This window comes from Falco punctatus (assembly GCF_963210335.1).
Source record: "Falco punctatus genome assembly, chromosome: 7".
NCBI classification, from domain to species: Eukaryota; Metazoa; Chordata; class Aves; order Falconiformes; family Falconidae; genus Falco; species Falco punctatus.
The window spans coordinates 49,593,611-49,605,600 of NC_137587.1; positions in this window are offsets into that span (position 1 = coordinate 49,593,611).

Genomic DNA, 11,990 nt, shown 5'->3' on the forward strand with positions numbered 1-11,990 from the left:
TGGCTTCAGTTGCCTGGCTCTTTGTAGTAGCCAGGAATGTTCAGAATTTCTACCAGTTAAGTGCTTTATCATGCAAAATAGACATGCTCAGCCAAACTGACATCAACATAATATTCTCAAATACCCCCAAACCCACAAACTACAATTATCTTTTCCCAAGTTATGTAGTCTGTTGAGAGCCATATCTTGTGGGGTTTTAGGTTTCTTAGAGGAGTTACACTGGTGTAGAAATTACTTTTGGAATTCTGTGTTAATTTCTAAGGATGGGTGTCAGATGATAGGCCCTTAGGGCTAAGACTTTCATTCTTAGTATGGTATGTGGTTTAACCTGAGTGGCCTCCTGGGACTCTGGTGTTAAATTTCCCAGATGCGGTAGCAAGCCTGCTAACAGAATCTACTGTCAGGACTGTTGATAAATTTAAGGATTATCTGCATCATTTTGTATTGCATATTGTAGGTATGTTTAGTAAGATCCCAGACTAATAAGAAAAAATGACCCTGGCTTGTAAGAATCGAGCCGGGGAGGTTTTAAAACAGACACCTATATTGCACTAGATGGAGCTAAGGATGCTTCAAAAAGTAGTCAGCTCTTACTAGCTGCAAGGCAGAAAGAAGCTCCACAGTCAAGAGCCTGAACATACCTCTTTGAAGTGAGGATAGTTATGGAGAGATTACAGTGCATGTCCTTGTTAAGATTGCTGGAAGACATGAAATTAGAGATAACTTGATAGTATAGCACCAAGTACTGCCTTGTAGATCAGGGAAGTCCACTTGCTTTTGAAAATGCAGAGAATTCATGCTGGACTGTGGAAACTTTTCCTGAATCCACTCAATAAATATCTTACAGCTTTTTTTTTTGACGTTAAACACAACCTAAACAAAGCCAAAGCAAACTTTTAACTGTTGTGAACTAGTTGTTGAACCTGGCCTTCTTGCATTGCATCATTTGTCACTAGCTCTTGGATATGTGGATGAGAGTTATGGTGGTGTGGTCTTCCCCCCAAAAAAAACCCAGAACCCCACAAACTTGCAAGGGTATGATGTGTTGCATTTTGTATAGCTCACTGAAGTTGGGAACAAGTGATATTTCCTTATAGTCAGACATGAATATAGCTGCAGTATGAGCTGACTGGTTTTACTTCTTACTATCTTTGAATGACCATGTATTGTAAATGCACTTGTGTTTCTCTGTGCTAATTTGTGCAGTGGGATTCATACTCAAGGAGGCATACACAAGTTCTTATGCAGGAATTGAGATAATACTGATTTCTGCCACCACACCTTCTGTCATCGCTTCCAGTTACGTGGACTTCCTGAATTCTGAAGGTGATCAGAAGCCAGACAGCTTAAATACTTCCTACTGGTTCAGCATCGTTTGACTTTGTTAATGTTGAATATTATGATAGCACTTAAAAACTTGCGTTTGGCTGTAAATCCATTTTGCTTTCATCCAACTGCAAACGGATTCAGTAGGATTCTGAATTCCAGTCTTGGGTCCTCAGTGTAAGTCTAGAGGAAATATTCTTAATCTCCAATCTTGTAGGAAAGGAAACAGTTTGCTATTAAAGGCAGATGACAAATGTGTGGTTTATCTAAGCAAAACATCTGCTTGTTAGGGGGATGCTGTTACTGTGCAATATAGATTGTAAAAATGTAGGTGTAGTTTGTTGACCCATTCGTGGAAGCGCTGTTCAGCGTATCTATTTCAATAGAAATTCAATAGAAATTTTGCATTTAACTTTGCTGTAGTAGAACAGCACTGTATTTGGGTAAATATACAGAGAACTTACTCCACAGTAAATACATTAAAATGTGTCTTGATACGCTGAGCTTTGCACCTTCCATGTGAGGAATATTTCTTGCTTTTAGCCAAAGACCCTTGATTTCTCCTACATCTGAAGTATATGCATTTCCAAAAGCTTGTTTTGTATCTGAGAAGAGCTTCTTGGTTGTCTTCTGGCTGAATTCCTACATGTGCTGGATCCAGGCTGCCTGCTGCTGTTAATAAAACTCTGCTTTTAGCAAGCTATTCTTATGCTAAGAAAAATGACAGTAGAAGACTATAGATTTCTGTCCTGTGGGTGAAAGAGAGTACTATTACCAACTGTTTCGCTTGGTGAGCTGATAAAGCCATATGCCTTCATGCTTCACTCATTGCCAAACAGTCTAAGCAAGGTTTCCATCCCAGCTTTTTTTCTATATCGGAGTCAGAAGATTTGCATTGCAATAAGAATTTGTTCAACTTTAAAGTGTTTTTTGCTGTTGAGCAAGGAACCATGTTAGTATTAAAGAATAATTGGAAAGTTTAAACAGCATGGACCTGTCTCTTATAAGCGTTTTTTCTGTTTTCAAGTTACATTTATTGGGACTTCTTCCTCTTTAAATGAAGTTACAGTGTAATGAAAGTCTGACTCCTGTGAACATTCTAAGCAATATTTTCCAGTGTGGACTTCATTGTTGTAATGAGCGACATGAGTTTTTTTCTGTATATTTAAATTTTTTGAATGTATGATATGTCAGATATTCCTGTCCCCCTACTTAACTGATACAGCTCATCTGTAGTACAAGGTCTACCCAAATTCAAGTCTGATACAGTAAGATCTTACAGAGCAGAGAAAATACAGAAGCAATAAATAATTTTTGATACCCTGTTGATAGGCTTGATAGAAGCTCTGTATGATTAATTACACTGCAGTACACCAGTTACATTTTCATGTTTTACTAAGCTGAGAGATGCTGATAATGCTGTGTCTGAAGCCTAGCCACTTCTTTTCAGTAGTTACTACTTCCACTCTTCCTTCAGTCAGTGAAGCTGTTAATGCTAGCAACAGTGGGTAATGTGGGAAGGAAGAAAGGTTTGTGTTTTTCTTGAAGGAGGTGGTTGAATCTGTTCTGTGTGTTGCTTGACAGTACTTCAAACAGTAGCAGTATGTTTACTTGTACCTAGCTGCGAAGCTGAAGCGGCTGCTCATCCAAACCACCTGGGTCTGGTGCCTTCTGTTGAAGAGGTAATGAGGCCTTGATGCAGACAGCACAGGTAGTTAAAGAATGATTGAACGTGTGTATGCTATGTGAAGCATACAAGCGTGTAGCTTTTCTGCAGCAGTAAGCCTGACCTGATTCAGAGCTTTTTAATGTAAGGGTTTTCTAAATTGAGCTTTGTTTCTTTTTGTTGCCATTAAAATGACTTAAGTAATGACTTAATCTTTACAGCCTTTCATCAGCCTAATACGAGGCTCATGAGAATGCAAGAATCTCATTGAGTATAGCCTAGTAAGCATGATGAGGTATGTGTTTGTCTTATTAAACAAGGGAAAAAGTGGTCTAACAAGCTCAATTTAACAAAGTTAGTAAAAAATCTGTTGATAGCAAGAAGAGGACAGCTCATGAGATTTTTCAGTACGGTACTTAGAGTTTCAGAATAGATTTAAGTACTAGTGGAGGCTACTGCTACTATTATTACAATGTGGAGTTAGTAGATCTTGTAACTGACATAATCTTAGGCCAGAGATAAATCCCATGAAATCCGATAGAAATCTTTTAAGTGCAATGGATCTTAGGTTTTCCTGTGCACTCTATCCTGTAGTATAAGAACGCACCTGGATGAATGCAGTGCTTAGCAGACTGCCGTGTGAACCTCTAAATTGTCTTTTTCAATTTTTGTTCTTCATTGCCACCCTCACTGATTGGAACAGCTTCCCTTTCTACATATAATAGGTCTACTTCCACATCTTTTTCCAAAACTCATCTTGCTGATCTCTGCACCTTCTCATAGCTGATGTGTTTCCTCTGGAGCTGTATTGAGTAGATTGAGAGGTCTTTTGGGGGCAGCATCTTTTAAAATGTGATGTGTGCTTGGGATGTTGCTAAAAGGCAAGAGAGCAAACTGACATCTGTACTGCATGTAAACTGGTACTAGCACAAAGCTTCCCATGCCAGACTGCTAAAGATGCAGCGACCTATAAAAGTGGCAGCAGTATTTGCTGGTTGCTATAGGCTGTGCATGGTTGTCGGGTGCAGAGAAACTGGCGCTCATTTCCCACTGTCTCATATTCTCTTATTTCTAGACTGCTTCAGCACTGATCTTTCACTTCTACTGTAGGACTGTCTTGGATTTGCTGTTTCAACATCTCTGTTTTGGTGATACTATTCAGTATCGGATTAGGAGAGAGAAGAATCAGTGGCAGATGCCAGAATGATGCTGCTGCCTTGTTGGAAGTCTAGGTATGATCTGATTTTGATGGGGCAGTGTCATAGTTTGCCTGTACACCATGTATTGGTAGGTGTAAATATTGTCCTTCTCTCCTACTGCCAGGTGAAAGGAATATTTGCAAAAAATACCAAGGTAGTCCTGCAAAAAAGTGACGGTGCTGGAGTCAGCATATCCAAAGAAGCGCAACAAAAGCTGGTGAAGGATCTAGAAGTCTTATGAGGATCAGCTGAGGGAACTGGGTTGGTTTAGTCTAGAGAAAAGGAGGCTCAGAGGAGACCTTACTGCTCTTTACACCTACATGAAAGGAGGTTGTAGACAGGTGGGGGTAAGCCTCTTCTCCCAGGTAACAAGTGATAGGACAAGAGGAAACATCCTCAAGTTGCACCAGGGAGGTTTAGGTTGGATATGAAGAGAAAATTCTTCATCAAAAGGGTAGCCGAGCATTGGAACAGGCTGCCCAGGGATGTGGTGGAGTCACCATCCCTGGAAGTTTTCAAAAAACATGTAGATGTGGTGCTTGGAGGCATGGTTTACTGGTAGACTTAGCAGTCCTGGGTTAATGGTTGGACTTGATCTTAAAGGTCTTCTCCAGCCCAAATGAGTCTGTGATTCTGTTTCCCTCTGTGTAGCATATCACAAGGATTAGCCCTCAAAAGTAAGGCTAAATAGTAGGTGACTTGTTAATAGATGGAGGAGAGGGAAAGCTGTACAGCTGCTCCTTGGCTATGTGTTACAGGCTTAATGGCCTGGCAGCTGACTGGGGTAGCCGAGGTAAATACGAGATGTAGATTTTGCCCACTTGTTTCTTTACTTCCTCACAATGGCAGTTACCTTCATGATAGAGGTTTCGTTTTCATGATACTTAGTCCAGGCATATACCTTTGTCCTCGTGACTGCAGTAATCTCTGCTGGATCTGTGCCTGGTGGCTGCTGTTGCTACCCTCCATGTCTAGACTCCAGGATAGCTGTTCAGCTTTATCTTGTGTGATATATTTACACTGCAGATGAAAATGAAGTACAGTTTACCCGTAACTTGAAAGCATGGCCAAGTTGCGTAGACCAAATGTGGACAGGAATTCTAGCTATGCAAATGAGAAATTAGTAGAGCTCGGTTCTGGTGATGTGAGACTCTGTGATCCTGCTGGAGCAAGCAAAGAAGCACTTAGCACTAAAAAGTTGAAACCTTGCAGTGCAGTGGATAGCACTTTTTCTTTTTGCTCTCACTTACTTCTCCTGACCCTGAATGGTCATGCTTCACAGCAAAGCTTTCGAGTTGAAACCTCTTCTCTCTTTGCCAGAGGGAAGCCTGCAAACATGGGTTATTATTGGTAACTGGTGAGGCACAGTAGTGTGGGACTACGAAGCTACTCCAGGTGACACCAGAGAATGGACAGCTGTGCTTTCATCTTGGATATGTGGTGCTTCGGGCGGCAGCCCCTTTCACCAAATGGGCTCCTGCCACATTTCGAAGAATAACTTCAGCTTTTTCCAGGATAACTGTGGTGTCAAACCTTTGCTAGCATCAGGCTGTGACTGAAGAACTGGAATTCATTTCTTCATGCAAATAAACTGCTTAAGCAAACCACTGACGTTTGGGGAGCTTGGGAGCATCTAGGATGCCTTGCGTGCAAAAGCTATTTTGTAGATCAGAGTAGGAATCTGTCTAGAAACTACTTTTGAACTGCTTCTGAAATTTTTCTTCCCACCTGGACAAATGAAGTGGTAAGATATGGAATTAAGTCATGCCTGCTACTGAATGAGGCTGCCAGCAAATCAAGTTAACAGGGCGGTATTCACAGGCTCTCAACTAGGAGTAAGGGAAAAACAAGTCATCTTTGGGAAAGATTGCGTTGTGTAGTCCTGTGCCAGGCCTCTGCCAAACACCTCGCAGACGATGGGCAAGACTTCGCTTCCCAGTTCATAATGTAGAAGAACTAGGCACCGCTGGCACTTCCAGGACTTGGAGAATGCCTCATCCTTGGGAAGCATGCTTGTTACTAATAGTCCAGCAATTTAAAACGTGCTCTTGCACTTTGAATACAATACCCATTTTCAAAGCTTAAACCCACCATTTTAATCTGGCAGTGTTAATACACCTGGGTGGGAAACAAAGATGTCAACACTGAGAAATAGTGCATTGAGGATATACTGCTTGGATTGAGCAAACTGAAGTTAAATTTGGGGCCTGTGCTGATAAGGACTGTGGTTAAAAGAGCTGGCACAGCACCCTGCCAGAGCAGGGAGGGTGCATGTCTCCAGATCACTTCTATCCCTAAAATAAGGGCTTCTCTTTGGTTTTGAATCCCCCTGTGGCTGCTGAATTGAGCACTGACCTTAGTAAAACCTTTAGCTGCCACTTAGCAGAACAAAGTCACTGTCACTCACGTCTCCCTTCCTCACAAGGGGTTCAGACACAAGAAGGGCTGTGCAGCCCTTCTCTAGACACAAAAAATTTCTCACGTCTATCAGTGCATTGAAAGCTTTCCCATTCACTCTTATGTTAACATTCTTATCCTGGGAAGGTTAAAGTTCACCAGTTTCCCAAGAAGTTCCTTCACGGACTGTTTTCAGCTTAAAATTTCAGAACAATTCTTCCATAGATGCAGCTGTTGAGCATTTGTGCCCTTGCAAAGAGGAAGGGAATGTACTGAACTCCCCCACACGCTCCCTGTATTGAGTGCAAGTGTTATGTCTGCAACCCCTTCCCAAGAGCCATCCAGTCATACTACAAAACAATCAATGGCACTGTGTACACAATATAATTTGTCCTGTTGTACAAGATTTTTCCATTGCAAATATTGATCTGACCACCACCCAATGCTAGTAGACTGAGTCTGGGATTGAACAATCCCAAAAATATTTAGTGTGCCAGAAGGATTTTCATCTCGTGACATCCAAGTTCTTTACAGGCTCCCCATGATGAATGGGGAAACTGAGGTATGACTTCGGAGATGTCATACCTTTGCTTCACAAAGTAACTTTTTTTGATTGAAGGTCTGGGCTCCTTGAAATCCATACGTGTCATCCCACGCTCAGGAAATTCCATTCAAGGCTAGAATTTTCTTTAGCTCTGTGTGTGTGTTTACCCTGAGGCAGGGTCTGCAGCAAATTCCAGAATTTCAGCCAAAGAGAATTTAAGTCAAAGTACCACTGAAGCGGTCAGTTCATTCAGTATTGCACCAGTTACCATGCTAGTTACTTCTCTGTATGTCTGCCCTTGATTTGGTGGTTTAGTTGAACTATGGTAAGGGCAGCAAATCTGGGATTATATGTGCTATTTTATGTTTTTGAATCTGTACAACTCTGGCTTTTTTAGATCTGATAAGTAAAATTTATTCTGATTATAAAGAACATCTTTAGGATGTCTGTTCCCTCTTCACCCCACCCCCAGTTGTTTTTCTACCCTCTTTGTCCTCAAGATGTTATGTGGAAATCCATGGCACTAAACTGGTAGTTATGTCCTGAGCTCGGTTCTGTTCACCCAGTAGCTTTGGAGGATTTTGTCTGTCGTCTTAGAAATTTCAAGGATGTCAAGTCTGACTTCTGATTTTGCTAGGAGGTCTCAATGATTTCTCTTAAAATTTTATACCCAAAAGCAGTATCTAGCCTGTGCTTTCAGTCAGCGTACAGCACTGCCGTACATCTGCCTTTTGGGCCCATGTGTCACACAAATGCCACAGCCACGTAGCACACAGCAGTGACAGGCTGTAAATGTGCTCTTAATGTTGCAGCAAGCGGTTTTGTGCCAGATCAGGTGTCAGCTGCCCTTTAAGAGCTGGTGGAAGGACAGGATGAGAACTGTACCATGTGCACTGGCTAATTTGATGGAAATGCGATTATTGGGCCATTCTAGAAACAGATCAAATTTGCACTGTGTGTGATCCAGGAGTGCAGAAATCTGGAGATAACTGTGGCTCTGAGCTTCCCCCATCCAAAATGTAAGCTGGCCACTGAAATTAGGTAATTGCTAACAAAGAATAGATAATGGCTAACAGTTTGACTAGAAGTTCTTTGCCCTCTTCGCTTTCTCTCAGTAGATGGGGTGTTGTCATTTTGTTAATAACCTGGTCACAGGCAGGGCACTAATTCCTGTTCCAAAATCTAGTTACTCTGCACAAGTATCCTTTCCCCTACAAACAAACAGTCCAGCAGGCCCCTAGCAGTCACTTACTGTCCAGAAGCCCGGTGTAACTTAGCATCACCACTGTATCTCCTTCCTGGGGAGCAAACCCCCAGCTATTCCCTCTCCTTTAGCCTCAGCTACAGTGAGCATGCCCGACACATCACAGCTGCACTATAAAAACACCTGTAATGGGTACTGTTGTTAATTTAGGAAGCTGGTGGTGAATGGTACTGACTGACCCTGGTGCTGGTTTTAGTTTTGTAACAGCCAGCTCTTTTACTTCAGGGGCTTGGCTGCTTGGTCCTGCCTGTAACCCCATGGCAGCAAGGAGATATGGATCTCAGGGTAAAGGCATCTCTAAGGGCATCTTCCTGCTCTCCTTGCTCACTAGCAATGAGTGTAGTTTCTATTTGAGGACACATGAAGTATTGGTAGCTATATAGCTGGTAACTGCCCTTGCCCTCAGTGCCTCGGCCCTGCAAGGTGGAAAAACATGAAAGCAGGGAAGAGATGGCACTGATCAGCAGAGGCTGCTTTTCAGACCTTTACAGTTTGTCCTGTACTGTGCAGAGTTGCCAGTCTACGCTGAAGGTTAACGGTGACCTTTCTCTGCAGCGTGTGTTTGTATGGTACTAGAGTCGCCTGGGTTCTCTGAGCCTGCAGTTAAGCCAGCTAGCAATGATACACCCAAGAGGTTACACAAGACCAGAAAAGAAAGTGTAGTAGTTATCCACCAGTGTTTAGATATTTCTTAATGCCCAACCAGGCTCCTGTTAGACACCACCTGATGCCTGGCTTGCAATGGGTCTCTTCCTGGCATCTGTGCGCTTCTAGTCAAACTGCATTCCGTAATCAGTGAGGTCTGAGCTGCAGTTTTGCCTAGAAAATTACTTCTGGAAAGGTGACTTGGACCTCAAGTACGCCTCTTGAAGAAGCAAGATGAGAAGGGATCCAAGGTAAGAGTTGCTACTGTGTATGTATTATGTACATGATCTGCCAGCACACTGGCTAAGTGTGCCGGGGTTATTTGTAATGCAGAGCTCAAGCCAGGGTCCTCAGGGAGGTGGTGAATACCTCAAACGTGGACCAGCCGCTGACTGCTCAGCTGTGAGCTGGCCAGGAGGCCCCTTGTTTGTGATTGAGCACTGGCTGTGTTGGCTGTTCCAGAGCTGGGCCTCCTGGATCTCTCTGTTTCTAGTCTGACACTACTTTGTTTGACCAAGTTTTACTACTGGCTTGTGGGCTTTTCGTGCCATATGCAGCAGCTGAAATCTGTTCTGTGCAGAGGTGGGCCTTGCATTGCGCTTCATGTATGGTTGTGATGGGTTAAATGTAAATTTTAAACAGATTTTCCTGTTCTTCTCCTTAATTAATATGGTAGAAGAGAATAATATGCATATCTGAGTCCAGTTTAAGGGTACTGATGGCTGGATTACCTACTTTCAACCTCTGAATTCTTGTTATGGTTAAAGGAATAACGGAACAGATTACTGCTACAGTTTTTCTCAATCTCATGGCCATGGTCCTCAAATGCAAAATCCATCTAGAAGAGCAGCAGGCGTCAACCTCGGTCCCTTTCTATTCTGTTCCGGCTTATCAGGGAAGTGACTCCTGGTCTTTCTTGCTGCTCTCATTTAATGGACAGATGATGCCTGTTTCCTATGGCCTAGTCAAGATTTCTAGAGTTAAGTTAGAGGTCTGAAAATTTTTAGCACAGGATATTTGTTGTCTGTCATGCAAACTGAAGTCCTGCAGTGCTAAGTCAAAACCAGCTCAGTTACTTTATTGTAACTTCTCTTAATTTGTTTGTGTATACATACTAGCCAGAAGCTAGGTAATTAGTTCCCCCTCCTTTGCAGAGCAGCTGGCAAAAGTGTGTTTCTTGCTCTCTGGCAATGTCAGTGAAGAGTTAGTCTGCTTATTGTCAGTGCACTATGAAATAGGAGTTAACTTGACAAATACACAACTTTGCCACTCTTGTGTCCCTTCATATTGCTTGGTGCCTCCTTGCAAAGAAACGGTAGCCAAAATGGAAGTGGAGGCTTATCAGAAGTGTTTGTCCAAAAGAATTTGAACCAAATCTGTTGAAGTTTAGTTTAAGAATGCCTCCCATTGGAAAGAGCCCATCTTGGTTTCCCATCTTACATGAAAATTAAATGATCACTTGAATGTGTCAGTTTTGTTGCCCAAGTGTTACCCAGCTGGAGAGGGAACAATGTTATTAAGGCAATATTATTAAGACAGTAACCTACATTTGACCTTCCTGCTTTTCCTACTGATGAGGGGTGGGTGACGCCTAAAATGTGGGTGTATTCAGAGGGTGTGGGTATTTCTTGATATCTCTATTCTATTTCTGACAAGTGCTGCCACACCGATAGGGCAAACTGCCTAGGTATGGCTTGGTAACTACTTATCAGCCAAATTCTTCAATGTAAGTAACAGAGGAATCATGAAAAAACATTGCTGCTGCTTTTTCATTTCCTGAACAGTCTGGAGTTAGCATGTGGGACCCAAATGTTATGACACTGGGTAGATTTTGAAATGTCTATAGCCTCTTGCACTTACAATGGTATTTACTTGACAGTAGATGACATGGGTAGAAAGGAAACCAGTTTCCTGAGTTTAACAGCAAAAATATGAAATTGCATGATGGGGTAGGAAGAGCAGTCACCATTCCACTGGCTGTCGGTGATGTAGACCATGCGGTACATGTAAGCAAAGGTGGTCTGTAACAGGATTTCAGGGTAACTAGGGCTGGGTACTGCAATGTCTTGTGTGAGGCTGTCTGGGCCCCCAGAGAAGCGAGGTGGCTTAGCAAAATCTGCGTGTCACATAATTAAAGGAGATGCATTTCAATGGTTTATTTTTTCTCTTTAATTAAGATAATCTGAAAAATACCTCCCTAAATTTATTTAAGTATTTGTCGGTTTATTGCAGTTCTCTTTGTGGAAGATTGAGTGTTCAAGAAGAAAATATATTAAATCTCTCGTACGTTAGGTTTCTTCTTATGCTGTACATAATGAGCAATGGTGTAGTTGTCTCTGACAGCTACTATTTACAGTGCTGTGGCCTCGTTGAAGGCTATTGTGGACCATCTTTCTATCACTATTCAATTCAGATGTGGTCACAGAAACCTGTCATTAACACCTTGAGCCTGAACAAGAGTGCTGTTCATATAACCTCGTGCCTCAAATGCCATTTGAGCTCCTGCAGTTCCTCTGAGCCTGTGCTAATGCAAGGTACTAAGAGCCCTTCAGCACTGATGCAGATGTACTGCAGAGTAACTTGGGGAACTGTGGGAAGGACCAGTGTGCCTGTGCAGAGGACTGCGCAGCAACTGCAGGGAATTAAAGAAAAAGAGCCTGCAGCAACTTTTATTCCGTTCTTGAGGCAAGAAATTATAATAAGGTACTGCAAGTGCCTCTAACCTTCATTCTGTTTCGTTTAAGGAGTAATTGTGTTGACCATTTTGGCTTTTCTTCAGTCTAGATTTCTCTTTGTCTTTCCTGCTGGGTCTTAGCTAACAGTGTCTCCCTGTCTGTGCCTTGTGGGTAGCAATTTGATTCATTTTCATTGAGTTGATTCAGTTTTAAGAGTTGAAACCTTGGCAAACAAGGTCATTCTGCCCCCAGAAATAGCATGCTGTGCTTCAGA